The following is a 14,365-nucleotide window of genomic DNA, read 5'->3' on the forward strand; positions in this document are numbered from 1 at the left end:
GTGGTCGCTGGTCAATTAATGATCGGTCAGTCAGTCAGTCAGTCGACAGCGGCCTCTGATGAATTTATGTGAGATGATCAGGCACGAATGGCACTTACGAAGTTTGTAGGGCTGCCCCCAAATAGTCGACTAAACTTTAGTCGATATGAAGAGGGCTTGGTCGAATACATTTTCATTAGTCGGTTAGTTGCATAAAAAAAAAAAAAAAATCACGTGAAATTACGCAAATCAAGGGCTGCGCAGTCAGTGTATGACATCAGAAACGAGAGATCAACGCCAACGCCTAAACGCCTCCACTGTATCCCTTCCACATCCACTCCATCAGAGCGCATGTTTTCAAAGGCCGGCTTCATTGTGAACAAGTCGAGAAGCTCCCTTCTTCCCAGCAATGTGGACAAGCTGGTGTTCCTCTCACATAATATGAAAAAAATAAAATTGAATTGAAAGCTTAGGTAAGAATGCTTAATTTCCTTTTTGTAGTGTTTCTGTTTGCTATCCGTTAGGCTATATATATATATATATATATATATAAAAAAAACGGGTATTTTATTTTTATATCGGGTAGGCTATACAAATAAATAAATACATATTATTTTTATTTTTTCATTTTTATATAATGCAGAAGTTGTTTTTTATTCTGTTAGAAAAATTAGTCTGATGTTTTTAATTTGTTGTTTCAGGTCAAGACTCATCCGTCGTCTTAATGGCAGTTTGTGGCTTTGCTCTGATATTTTTGATTTGTATTAGTGTTCTTTAAATTATTTGTTCCACATTTTGTCGTAAATATAGTTGTTCTAAACAATTCAATCATAATTAGGCTGTTAATTTGTTTGCTGCCTTCTTTTTTTATTCTAAGTTTTGGCGTTGTGCGATGTGCATTTATTAAGTCGTTCGTTTTTGTTAATTTTCCTTTTGAACAATATAAAAATTACATAAATTTTAATTTTCCACTGTATTAAAAAAAAAAAGTATTTTAAAAACAGTGTATTTAAAAAAAAACTGCGTTTTTGCTACAGTATTTATTTATTTTTATTTTTTGCCTAGTTTTGTACTAGGCCTAAGTTGCTAATAAGTTTATTTGATTTATTTTGAAGAAAGAATTTTAGTTTATTTTATTAAAAACAGTTTTTTTTTGTTTGTTTGTTTGTTTGACATGTAACTGTTACAGTTTGTATTTTTGATAATAAATTATTAAAATGCACAGGCAGTCTGATTGCTGTTTTTATGTCATAATTAGCCTATAACGTTCTGGTAACTGATTTTTGTGTGTAAGCACTGTATTTAAACGCTTTACTATTTCGTTTTAAGCGCTTAATTTTCGTTTTGAATGCGCTAATATCATGCTTTAGCATTTTCTGTCACGTGGAAGTGTTAAACTTCAACTTGGACTATATTCCTAGTATATACGCAAGTTATTATATTAATATCATAAATGAACGATTATTTGATTAATCGCAAAAATGCAGGAATGTTAGTCGACTAGGAATATCTTTAGTCGGGGGCAGCCCTAGAAGTTTGACATCTGGAAAAGCATACACAGCAGCTTCTGACGAATATGTGAAAACAAAAAATGCAAAAAAACGTAGCTCCTGGGATGTATTTGGCACTCTCCAGAAATGTATATGGGGTACATGATGAGAATAAGCCTGGGTTGGTAATTCCCGCCAAGGCAGAGAACAAACTTTAAAGCTGTTTAGTGATATGGTGACTTTAATGCAGTTATTACAAGTTTAAAAAGAAAATCCTGAAAGCATACTATGGTTCCTTTATGACTACTTTTAAACAAATTTTTGTTGGATAAACCCTAATTTTCATATATGAACAGTAATATTAATACATAAAATTGTTACATTGCTACTTTAAAGTGATTTGTTTGAGATTATGTGATATTATTTGATATTATAAAAACTCTCTTAAAACACATTTGTTTACATTTCATGAACTTTCCTCTCACACTTCACATTAGGCTGTGAATATTTTATGGATTTATTATAATATGGTTTAGTCAATTTTTTTTTAAATGTAAATACACAAAATTAATATTTTCTTTTTATTTTGTGCATAAAAGTACAGCTTTGTTGAAAATTATGCATTATAAAAATTGCTTACAGTAATTTTTTTACTTTGATTTTCCAAATTTGTTTCCACATCACATTGCTTTTCAAAATATTTTGTTTTAAGCTTTTCACTGACAATTTTTCATTTCAGTCATTGCATAGATTTTAAACATTTTTATAATAATAACTTATATGATTATGGCGGTATTTTATATTTAAAGCTCGAATCTAATATAATGATAAAACAATATGCTGAAAGCCGGATAAATTCTTTGATTATACCATTATATAACCAAAACGAATGAAATCTGTTTTTAATAATAATCAACTCCTGGATAATAAGATTCTAAAGATGAAGCGGCACCTGCATATCTGAGGACTAGGACCTTTTCATTTCATTATAGAGCTTTGCCAAATATCTGTCTATCTGTTTATCTGTACATAAATCTGGATGTAGAATAAAACAGAACACATCAGCTCTACAACTGACTTGCCAAGAATCACTGAGCTATTACATTTAACCTGACAGGTTACGACAACAGCAATTTCTTCGTTCTAAACAACCGAATTGCAACAGCATAATGGAGATTAATAACCGTTTAAGCACATTTTTTATAAACATTCACAAACAAAAGTCAATCTACACCCTCCTCATTTCAAGCACTGCACTTCTTTCGTAATAATAGCCATTCCTGCCAACACAGTAATGGAGTTTGGGCCTCATAAAGAACTTATTAATATCCCATTAGTGCCTCTTCCTGTTTTTCTCTGTGCGCCAGGTGTTGGCCTTCTTCCCCCAGACTGTTTCTCCCCTGCTTCATCTCGAAGTTATTAGTGCAGACATTTTCAGACCAACAGCGTTGTAAATGGTTAAAGAGACCCATATGAGCAGAGATCCAGCAGAAAAGTGATGTTGTATCATACAAATTCAGCAGCGTATGTTTATCTAAGCTTTCTCTGCATATCATGGTTTGTTAACAAGACCCCTATAATCCAGTGCCATAATCCTTTATTATGCTTGAGTAAACCCAGCAGATGGTTTAGAGACGGGATTTAAGCAAACCGCAGTAGAGACGATTACATTGCAGCTCTTTTGTAGCCTGTGAAGGACTTACAAAATAAAATTAGGGGAGGGGGGTATGAATAAATGTTTAATGCTAAACAGAAATCTAATGTAAAACAGATTTGCTTAAATCCCAAATTAAAAAAAGAGGATGTGTGTATTTGACTCAAACACTCTATGAAAGATGTATTTGATGAGTAACTTTAGATCCATCTAGGTTTGGATTCATTGATAATGCCTTCATTCATTTGTCAGTGTAATAATCATGTAGTCAAGCACTTTACCAAAAGCTACTGACAATCTAGACCACATTGAAATGTATCAAAGACAACATTCTACCTCATACGATACATTGTTCAAGCCAATTGTCAAATTTCCATGTGTTGGTGGGTTGGTTGGTTCTACAGTCAAATAAATGCAAGGATGCATATATTAATAGGCCAATGGATGGACGGAAAAACACATATTCTACATTAACACTCACCGGCCACTTTATTAGGTATACCTGTCCGACAGCTCGTTAACGCAAATTACATTTAGTCATGTAGACATGGTGAAGACGATCAGCTGCAGTTCAAACCGAGCATCGGAATGGAAAAGAAAGGTGATTTAAGTGACTTTGAAAGTGACATGGTTGTTGGTGCCAGACGGGCTGATCTGAGCATTTCAGAAACTGCTGATCTGCTGGGATTTTCACGCCCAACCATCCCTAGGGTTTACAGAGAATGGTCCAAATAAGAGAAAATATGTCTGATAAGTGTCGATTTCTGCTGCAACATTCGGATGGTAGGGTCAGAATTTGGCGTCAACAATATGAAAGCATGGATCCATCCTGCCTTGTATTAACAATTCAGGCTTGTGGTGGTGGTGTAATGTGTGTTGGGGATATATTCTTGGCACACTTTGGGCCCATTAGTACCCATTGAGCTTCATGTCAACGCCACAGCCTACCTACGTTTCTGTTCTTAGCTAACCAGCACCCGGTCTGGTCTTCTTAAGGTTGGAAGTGTTGTGCATTCAGAGATGTTCTTCTGCATACCTCAGCTGTATCGAGTGGTTATTTGAGTTACTGTTGCCTTTCTATCAGCTTGAACCAGTCTGGCCATTCTCTTCTGATCTCTGGCATCAACAAGGCATTTGCACCCACAGAACTGCCCACAAAACTTATTTTTCTCTTTTTCTCTGTAAACCCTAGAGGTGGTTGCACGTGAAAATCCCAGTATATTGGCAGTTTCTGAAATACCAGTGGCCATTTATTACATAAAATTGTTATTATTATTAGTATTATTATTATAAAAAAATATAAACGCAAGTTATTTTGTATAAATGCATGAATATGATGTTACCAGCATACAAAAACTAAAACAGCTAATATAAATGGATGCTTTTTACTTAAGTAAATAAGTATGTAGTCAAACATGTACTTGAGTAGAAAAGTTTAATCAGTACTTTTACAAAACAATAAAACTTTCAAGTGAAATTTGGGAGCAAAGTCTTGAACTGGTTCACAGATGCTACATTACGAAAGACATTGTCTCATTCAGTTTAAAGTGCTTCATAGGCTTGATTATAACAAGTGTAAACTGAATGAAATATTTACAAAAATGCTGCCATTATGTGACTAATGTCAGTTTTTAAATTCCAACCTGTCTCATTCCCATGTTATGTGTCCCAAATTACAGAGTTTCTGGAACAAAATACCACAAGTTTTTTCAGTAGGCATGACAATAGAACCAGATCCTATTTTATATCCAAGTTTATTTTTGGAGTTTCCAAAGAACTTTTGCAACTTACATAGGTACAACTGTTTGTTTTATATGGGTTGATAATGGAAGTAAAAAGAAATTCCAACTCTTAAATTATGGCTGACAGAGTTAATTGGTAAACTGAATCTAGAAAAAATCAGGTTTCCCTAATAGACAAAATTTTGTTGGTTAAAAAGTTGGCCCTTTTTATTTCCTTTCTACAAACTACTGAATAATATGTTTACTATACAGTTAGTAACTACTTTTACCATGTGATAGAATTGGTGGGTGAGTGATGAGTAGAGGGAAAATATGTTTAATTATTTTTAAATTTGTTAAAGTGTAAGTTTAATGTTTGCATTTTTAAAAAAAGTGTATTTACAAGTGAATGTCTGCTAAAATGGGCTGTGTGGTGGTGCAGTAGGAAGCACTGTCGCCTCACAGCAAGAAGGTCGCTGTTTCAAGCCTTGGCTGGGTCAGTTGGCATTTCTGTGTGGAGTTTGCATGTTCTCCCTGCGTTTGCGTGGGTTTCCTCCTGGTGCTCCGTTTTACCCCACAGTCTAAAGACATGCGGTACAGGTGAATTGGGTAGGCTAAATTGTCCATAGTGTATGAGTGTGAATGAGTGTGTTTGGATGTTTCCCAGAGATGGGTTGCCGCTGGAAGGGCATCCGCTGCGTAAAATATATGCTAGATAAGTTGGTGGTTCATTCCGCTGTGTTGACTCCGGATTAATAAAGGGACTAAGCTGAAAAAAAATGATTGAATGAACAAATGAATGTCTGCTAAATTTTCTCATAATAAAATATTTAAACCAGTACTTTTACAAGAGTCATTTTAAACATCAGTATCTGAACTTCTACTTGAGCAAAGGATGTGTGTACTTTTGCCATCTCTGGTTGCTATGTAGTTTTTTCAGTATTCTCACTACATTCACTTGACTGAAAATAGCCTGACTCCAAAAATAATAATTCTAGTGAATTCAATAACCTTTTCTTATACCCCGTATTCTCTGAAGTTTAATATTGTGGCACCAATTTCTGGTTGTGGTACCCTTGGCAAGTGTCAAAAACACACACACAGAGCATATCAATTATTTGTAGTCGTGTTCCTGTGCTATCGGGATGATTTTGTGTGGGTGTTTTGCAGTTAAGAGGATGCAGAGAAAGTGTAGAAGTGTCTTTTGGTGTCATAACGGATTAACAAGTGCCCTATTGCATTGAAAAAGCTCATTAATACAGAAACATCTGATACGACGAAGACCAGCAGGCACAAGTTTATGTCCAACAGATATTATTCCACCCACTCCTTAGTATTTTATACAGTACGTGTACGGCAGGCTTATTCCCTGTAACAACACAATGTTGAATGCTGAAAAAGTTTCGCATGTTTAATTCAATTTTGAATGAGGTGAGTCAAAGTGAATGTATGTTATATGTTGGTCATTTGGGAATGTTCATGGAAATTTCATGACTGAACGATTCTCAGACTTTGTATTTAGTGCATTAGCCAACCAACAAAGTATTTCATCTTCAGTTCCTTTCAACTAAAAGACCACATGCTCTCTTCGGCTCCTTGGCAACCTGCTCTAATTATTTCTCCTCGTCTCTAGATCTACATTTGGATCACAGCATCATCTCCTGTGCAGTTTCTTCTTCTATAAATGGTTCTGAGGTTCAGTAATTTACTTGTCTTGTAATTCAGTTAAAGTTCCAATAACCTAAATGAATGTTTGACTTTAATTAAATTTCAGCCTGCCTCTGAGACTCGGCTCATTTTAGAATGTTTCATCACCCATTTATTTAAGAGTGTCATTGATTGTTTTTGCTTTGTTTGGACTGCAACTTCAATCTGCTTGATTAATTGGGGCTGAAGTTTCAATCAGGCTTCAATGAACTGGGTTTTGCCACAAATAGGAAACTGAGATGGTATAGCAGAAAACATTAGAGCAACTAGTATTGGTCTGATTTAATACAGATAGTTTTTTTTTTTTTTTTTTTGTAATTTCTGATTCCCACGTAAGGTAATTATTTATGTTTTTGTGATTACATTTCATTTTATTGTTGGTAATTTGCAAGATTTCTATTAGTTTTTCTTTATTAATAGTTTTATTATTAAATGTTTTTGAATATTTTCTGGTTTTAGTTTAATTCTAGTAACAATTTATGTAATTTTGTTGTGTTTCTGTATTCTTGTATAGTTTCAAGTTTCTACAAATATAGTTTAAAGTTACTGTGCAAGTTTTTTTTTTGTAACATGTTAAGTGCACATACTGTACTTTACTGTAGTTTATCTGAAAAAAATAGCTAAATGTCAGCTATTGTCCCTTAAAAATTTGCATTTTGTATCAGAATGACTGTCTTTGTTTTGGTCTCTATAACCTGCCTGCTGCCAGTTTTCCCAATTATCTTTCCAAAACTCTAGGTGGCCTTAGTAGAAAATGCACCGTTATTTCTTTTCAGCCTGGAAGACTGCTTATTAAACCTCTTTAACATTATTAAAAGTACATGCTGAGTGACAGTTATTTGTTGGTCACAGTTCTAACATTAATTGTCATATATGTTTATTTTATTTTCAAGATCTATCTGTTGCTGCTTTCAGTATGGCAATAAATGCCCCGTAAAATGTATTCAAACTCACATTGGTAGCATTTAACACCGAAAAAAAGCAAATAATCAGTATCTGATGTGATCGCTGTCATAGTAGTCTATGTTGCTGTTCAGCCGCTAGAAATAGAAACCATTTTCTAAAATCAAAATTTCAGGTGATGGTTTTAAAGAGCCCCTCTTTTGCATTATAAAAGGTCATATTTTGGTTTTGGGGGTCTCCAACAACCGGCTGATATGCACGCAAGGTCAAAAAAACACTTTCATTGTCTTATAATATGCATTAATTTTACCTAATTATCCCAACGACTCCCATGTGATTTTTTTCAGTGATTATTTGTTCCCAAACCCCTCCTTAGTACGAAGCTAATCTGTGTTGACTGGTCTGATGGTCCAGTCTGTTGTAAATGGTCAGCTGCATGAGACAGAGAGAAATGCCAACCACGGCTATGAAGAAGCAGCCAGAGAACATGTGTGAGCCCAAAGCTGGAATGCAATAAAGCAATGCAGTTAAACACAAAAATATTACTCTACTCTTAATGCTGACCCCAAGTAATAACAAGGAAACACATTCAGTATTAATCCACACAGTGGCAAAAGTTGATTTGTTTTGAAAACTGATGGTGCCGCGTGTGTGAGGAACAGCTGATGGTGGCCATAGCAAAGGCAACGGTAGAGGATTGCAAGTTCAGAAACGCATTTAAATCGGTACAGGATGAAGCACGCATCGCGTTTTCAAGGTGGTTTTGGACGCAATATGTGAATAACCCATAAAGATTTAACCTGAGCGATACAGTACAAGCACTGATCTAGAATAGATACATGATTACAAGCTGTGTGGGGTGATTACAACTTATAACACACAATTAAACACATTTTGCAAGCTACACAAAACAAGGCAACAATTTTAATCATTACACTTACATGTTATGATCTGGCGGAAGTAGAAACTGGTCCATTTAAACGGTAAAAGTTACAGAAAAAGTCCCTTTCAAAGTCTGACAAAGTCCCATACATAATAGTCTCTGCTGCTCCTTCTTTTAATAGCAAACGGCTGGCAAAAACCACGTTGCAGCATAGGTTGCAGCATATGTTATTGCATCAAAAATCTGAAAAATGACAGGAACAAACACAGCACTAGGTTGGATATACTGTGGAATTGTTGTGAAAATTAACTTTAACCTTTTATTCCCCGCAGCCGAATCTCCATCTGTCAGTGATCATCATCTTCGTGTTATGATCAGTCCCATGATCCCCTGCACTCCGCTAATGTCAGATTTAAACGTCAGCTATTAGTGCTGTGTTATACACTGCATGAAAGGTCCTTTTCAAAAACCCTCTCTTTAACAAAAACTTAATATGGAAAAATTTCCTGTTGTTGCATGTCGTCACATGTAGTGTAGGCTCGGAACACTCATTCGTGTTGGTGTCATCAATCTGGCAACCTGCATTTGCATGGAGTCGTCAGAGGAAGGGTCGGGGGGAAAAGGGTTTTAAATTTGACCTGCAATACCTAGTTTAACCACTGGGTGTCAATCTTACATACTGCACCTTTAAAATAAATGTGGACTTGCTTAATCATTCTTAAACCAAACAAAGTTTCTTGTAAAACAAATTTCAACAAATTCCTTTGTGAAATTGAGCAATAAACAGAATGTCAATAAGTTAGCTTTTTTTCCTCCAGAGAGATTAAACGCTTAAAGCAAACCCAATGGGAAAAATAACTTTTCCTTAGTTAATAATGAATAATAAAAATCATTTTGTTTAGGTTAGGAAATAATGCAATTTAGAAAATCAATTACACTGAGAAACGTGTCACGGTCCTGAACAAGCTATAAAATAAAACATCCCCAATGGAAATACCGTGGGGTTCTTTAGGGGCCGCAGCACAGCTCATGTCTCTTGGCTGAGATTCTGAAAGCCTTGGCTCCTGCTGCTATAATTGAGGAACAATATGTACAAGACAACATGAAGGTCTCCAAAAACAGCTGAGTGTTCAGAGTTTTACTGGATAATATGGTACGCCATGCACCCAATCCTTCATGTCACTATAACTCATCTTGAACTGAAAGAACCAAGAATCATTAATCAATGTCAAAAGGTGAAAATTAAAGGCTAAAGTCAGTCAAGTGTACGTCAGAAGAATCCTTTACTTAGATCTGTATGATGATAATTATCCATGCTTTATATAACGTAATTGACTCTGAATAAAGAGTTCAAGATGTGCCAATTACTTTAACCTAAAGGTCAAACTTGCTGCTCTGCATGCAGTAAGAGCATGATTAAAAATGTAATGACGTGCACTAGGATCAGCAATTACTGTTCCATTTTTACTTAAATAAACAAAATGAGTATATTAACATCTATGAACTTAATTGTATCATACAATTATCACAATTACAACATATCATAATGCTACAAATCATATAAGATTACCAAAAACATAAAAAATATTTAGTTTTAGACAAGACATGACAAGAAAAAAAATGTGTTTTTTCTACGCACTTGTCATTTTTTACATTCTGTTTTTATATAAAGTGTTTTTCCAAAAATCCAAAACACACAATAAAGTGTTTCTTTATAGAATTTTATCTGAAGAATCTTAAAAAAAATTTTAAAAAAAGGTTACCCTTTTAAAGGGGTGGTCCAATATGATATCATGTATAATGTGACTGTAATATGCTTTAAAGTTCAATGCTAAGGAACACACTGGCTTTTACAAAGACCACAGAGAATGAAGTTTGGGGACTACACAGAGCTTTGTCTGTTTCTGTATTTGGGCTTCCAACGGACACAACACAAAGAGAGAAGTGTGAACAATTTAATTTTAATTATGTTCCAGAGAGTTGTAAAAAAAAAAGATATAGCTAGCATTTGACAAAGGACAGTTTCCAGAATCTCTCTCGGTTCAGTGCTGGATTTGGCTAAAAACTCCTCAAAGAAAGAGCAGCTCCAACCATGATAGAAGAAGCTGTGGATTGTGAGGCACAGCCTGTAAGTATTTTTATTTGTTCAAACTGATCTATTACATGCATAGTTTCTAGTGTTAATGGTATGTTGTAGCAAGGATGTAAACAAGGATGTAAACAACCGGCAATGCTGTTTGGCGCTGTTAACAATTTAGCTACAAATTCATATTTATCAGTCAAACACCCACAATCTTCAGCAGCACTGTAGAGTCTCTCTATGCTGCTACTTTCTGTGTGTTCTACATCTCAAATAACAAACTCACAAAAGATATGTGAACGTTTCATATAACTTACACATGCTTATTCCGAATTCGTCACTCGAATTTGACACTTGTCAGATTTTATTTTAGAGACCAGGCGTGAGTTTCAGATGTGTCCTCTGTGTCATTTTCTGTCTGATTTAGGATCAAACTGATACAGTTAACAGCTAATCTAATTGACTGTTTACACAGTGCAAAAGCGTGTGCTTGTTGGGCCATGATTTGATTCATATCTGGTTTTTTCACTAATATAAAAATATTTTCCTTCACTATTAACCAGGGGTGTCTTGCCTTGAAACAACTCAAAATAAACGTATGTAAATGAGTATGAGTTAAAACTGCTTTAGTATTTTGAAATAAAAAGCAAATTAAAATAACTAAGATAGAATTTATTGTAGTGTAGGACTGCAATATTACAGTATGATTTACTAATCATTATGAATGTTGAGTGTATGAATACGTATAACAACATTTGGAGAATCAGCATGTCATATGATGTTAATCTAGAGCAGTGTTTCCCAACCCTTTTCCTAAAGGCACACCAACAGTACACATTTTTAATCTCTCTTTATAATCAAATAAACCTGAACCAAATCATCAGAACATAAGAAAAGACTCCAAAACCTGAAATGAATGGGTCAGATAAAGGAGACATACAGTATGCACTGTTGCTGTGCCTCCAGGAACAGGGAAACACTGATCTAGAGCAAGACTCCCGTTCCAATCACCAAATATACAAAATAAATAGGAAACACTGATCTAGAGGAAGACTCCTGTTCCAATCACCAAAGATACTAAATAAATAGGAAACACTGATCTAGAGGAAGACTCCTGTTCCAATCACCAAAGATACTAAATAAATAGGAAACACTGATCTAGAGGAAGACTCCTGTTCCAATCACCAAAGATACTAAATAAATAGGAAACACTGATCTAAAGAAAGACTACCATTCTAATCCTCAAAAATACAAAATAAATGGGAAACACTGATCTAGAGGAAGACTTCTGTTATAATCACCAAAGATACAAAATAAATAGGAAACACTGATCTAGAGGAAGACTCCCGTTCTAATCACCAAAGATACAAAATAAATGGGAAGCACTGATCTAGAGGAAGACTTCCGTTATAATCACCAAAGATACAAAATAAATGGGAAGCACTGATCTAGAGGAAGACTTCCGTTATAATCACCAAAGATACGAAAAAAATAGAAACACTGATCTAGAGGAATACTCCCGTAATAAAGAGAACCAAAGATACAAAATAAATCTCTTTTAACATTTGAGCACATAGTTGTTTTTGAAAGAGAATTAGCTTGTGCATTTTCCATGATGTATAAAAAAAGATTGGATACTGCATTAACCTCAACAGAAAAGTGTAATACGGCTCAGTGGTGCACAAAAATTTGAATGTCTCTATTTATTTTACATTTAATTTTTGTACATTTCCTTCAAATGTTTAGATGAATTTAGCTAATTTTAGTGTCATTGTTGCCGCAATTTCCAACCCTGATATGTACTTTTCTAACTGAAATGTCGTCATACTGGCTTATCTTAAGGGAGCCTTTAAAAACTGAAAAAGTCATTTAAACAAACATGCATGTCCCTCAAAAAAAAAAAAAAAAAAAGGAAATGCCCTTGAGATGTTTTACGTTTATCCTTTTGCTGCCAAGGCATTCAATTTGATGCTAATATCTTCAACGCCCCCACAAGGTCAGGAATCCATCAATTTTGACAAACGAAAAGACCTTGGAGCGCACTGAAGCATCCGTCCCCTAAAAACCAATTGCAATGTAATCTGCAAATCTGAGGCTCGCTGAATTCAAAGATCTTCCAAAAATCATTTTAGCATTCGAAAGTATTCTAGTGACCAACAGAAATGGCGTAAATAATACATAAAGTGACAAACTCGTGCTGAGCTTTTGCGGAAAGGCCACTCAGGAATCAAAAATTCATTATCTAGCATTTGTGCTTTCGTCTGTATGGAGCTGTGCAATATGCTTTAGTTTGACGTCACTGTTTCTAGGTTCAAATGCTCCATCAGACGAAAACAACAAAAAACTGCTAATAAACTCTACACTCACTTTATGATGTAATACTATATATATATAGTCTTATCTTTATTTCTATAGAGCGTTTACAATGTAGATTGTGTCAAAGCAGCTAAACATAGAAGTTTTAGTGAACTGAAACTGCTTCAGTCCAGTTTTTACAGTTGAAGTTCAGTTTAGTTCAGATCAGTGTAATATAAATGTCATCTGTGAAAGCCCAAACACTGAAGAGTAACTCTGAACATATGCTGAAACTATGCACAGAAATTAGTCATTTTAATGATTAAATTTAGGATGAAACACTGTCCATCCATCTGAGATTTTAGCATATATATAAAGGTTACAGTCATATTTATACACCAAAAACGGTCATCATTTACTTATCACAACACTGTTTGAGATTCATTCATTTTCCTTAGGCTTAGTCCCATTATTTATTAGGGGTCACTACAGCGGAATGAACCACCAACTTATCCAGTATGTTTTACACAGCGGATGCCTTCCAGACATAGTGGGAAACACCCATACACTCTCACATGCACACATCACAACGCCCAATTTAGTTTATTCAATTCACCTTTAGCGCATGTCTTTGGTCTTGTGGGGGAAACTGGAGCACCATGAGGAAACCCAAGCCAACACGGGAAAACCAAGCAAACTCCACACAGAAATGCCAATTGACCCACACAAGACTCGAATCAGCGACCTTCTTGCTGTGACGCAGCAGTGCTAACCACTGAGCCACCGTGTCACCCCGTGTTTGACATTAATTTTTCTGTTATTTTGGAAAAATGCCAGACACCGAAAACCACTGACTTCCATATTATTTGTTTATCATGTTATGAAATTCAGTAGTTACATTATATCATTCTTCAAAATATCTTTAGTACTCAACATAAGAAAGAAACTCATAAAGGTTTGGAACTATTTAAGTATAATTAAGTCTCTATAATTAAGTCTCTATAATGTTCAAACAACTTCAATCTAAAACTCCTGGATTTTTTACAGCCTATTACACTACCAGCTTTAAGTTTTTTTGAAGTATACTGCTCACACTTTTATGAGAACAAAACACATTGGCTTCAATCTCTGAAAGTCCCCTATAGGATGAACGTTTTCAATCCTTTAACCTCCAGTAAACAGGCTCTGAAACATGTATTTAAACATACACTCCTGTCATGGGCCAAGACTGTGCTAGCATGATGGTAAACTGGGCTGACAGAGAGGGCCAGCAGGACCTGCGGCGGTCACATGGTGTTGATCACGTGACAGTCTGAGCCAGAGAAGAGTCACTAATGATTACATTTGCTCTACACCTTCACTATAACTAGCTCCTGTGGAGTCCTGGATACATTTCAAATGATGAAACTATAGGCTCAAAAAGAATCTAAATTTATTTAAAATCTGCCTATAGTGCAGATTTTGAGATGTGATTTAAATGCATTCATTTATTTCATTTGTGTTCCAATTTGAACCTTTCCAGAGGGTAAACCCTTCAAATAGATTCGGGCATATGCAGTTGAAGTCAATTATTAGCCTCACATTGATTCTTTTTCTTTTTTAAATATTTCCCAAATGATGTTTGACAGAGCACGGACATTTTCACATTATGCC

Source organism: Danio rerio, chromosome 6 (assembly GCF_049306965.1).
Source record: "Danio rerio strain Tuebingen ecotype United States chromosome 6, GRCz12tu, whole genome shotgun sequence".
Classification (NCBI taxonomy): Eukaryota; Metazoa; Chordata; class Actinopteri; order Cypriniformes; family Danionidae; genus Danio; species Danio rerio.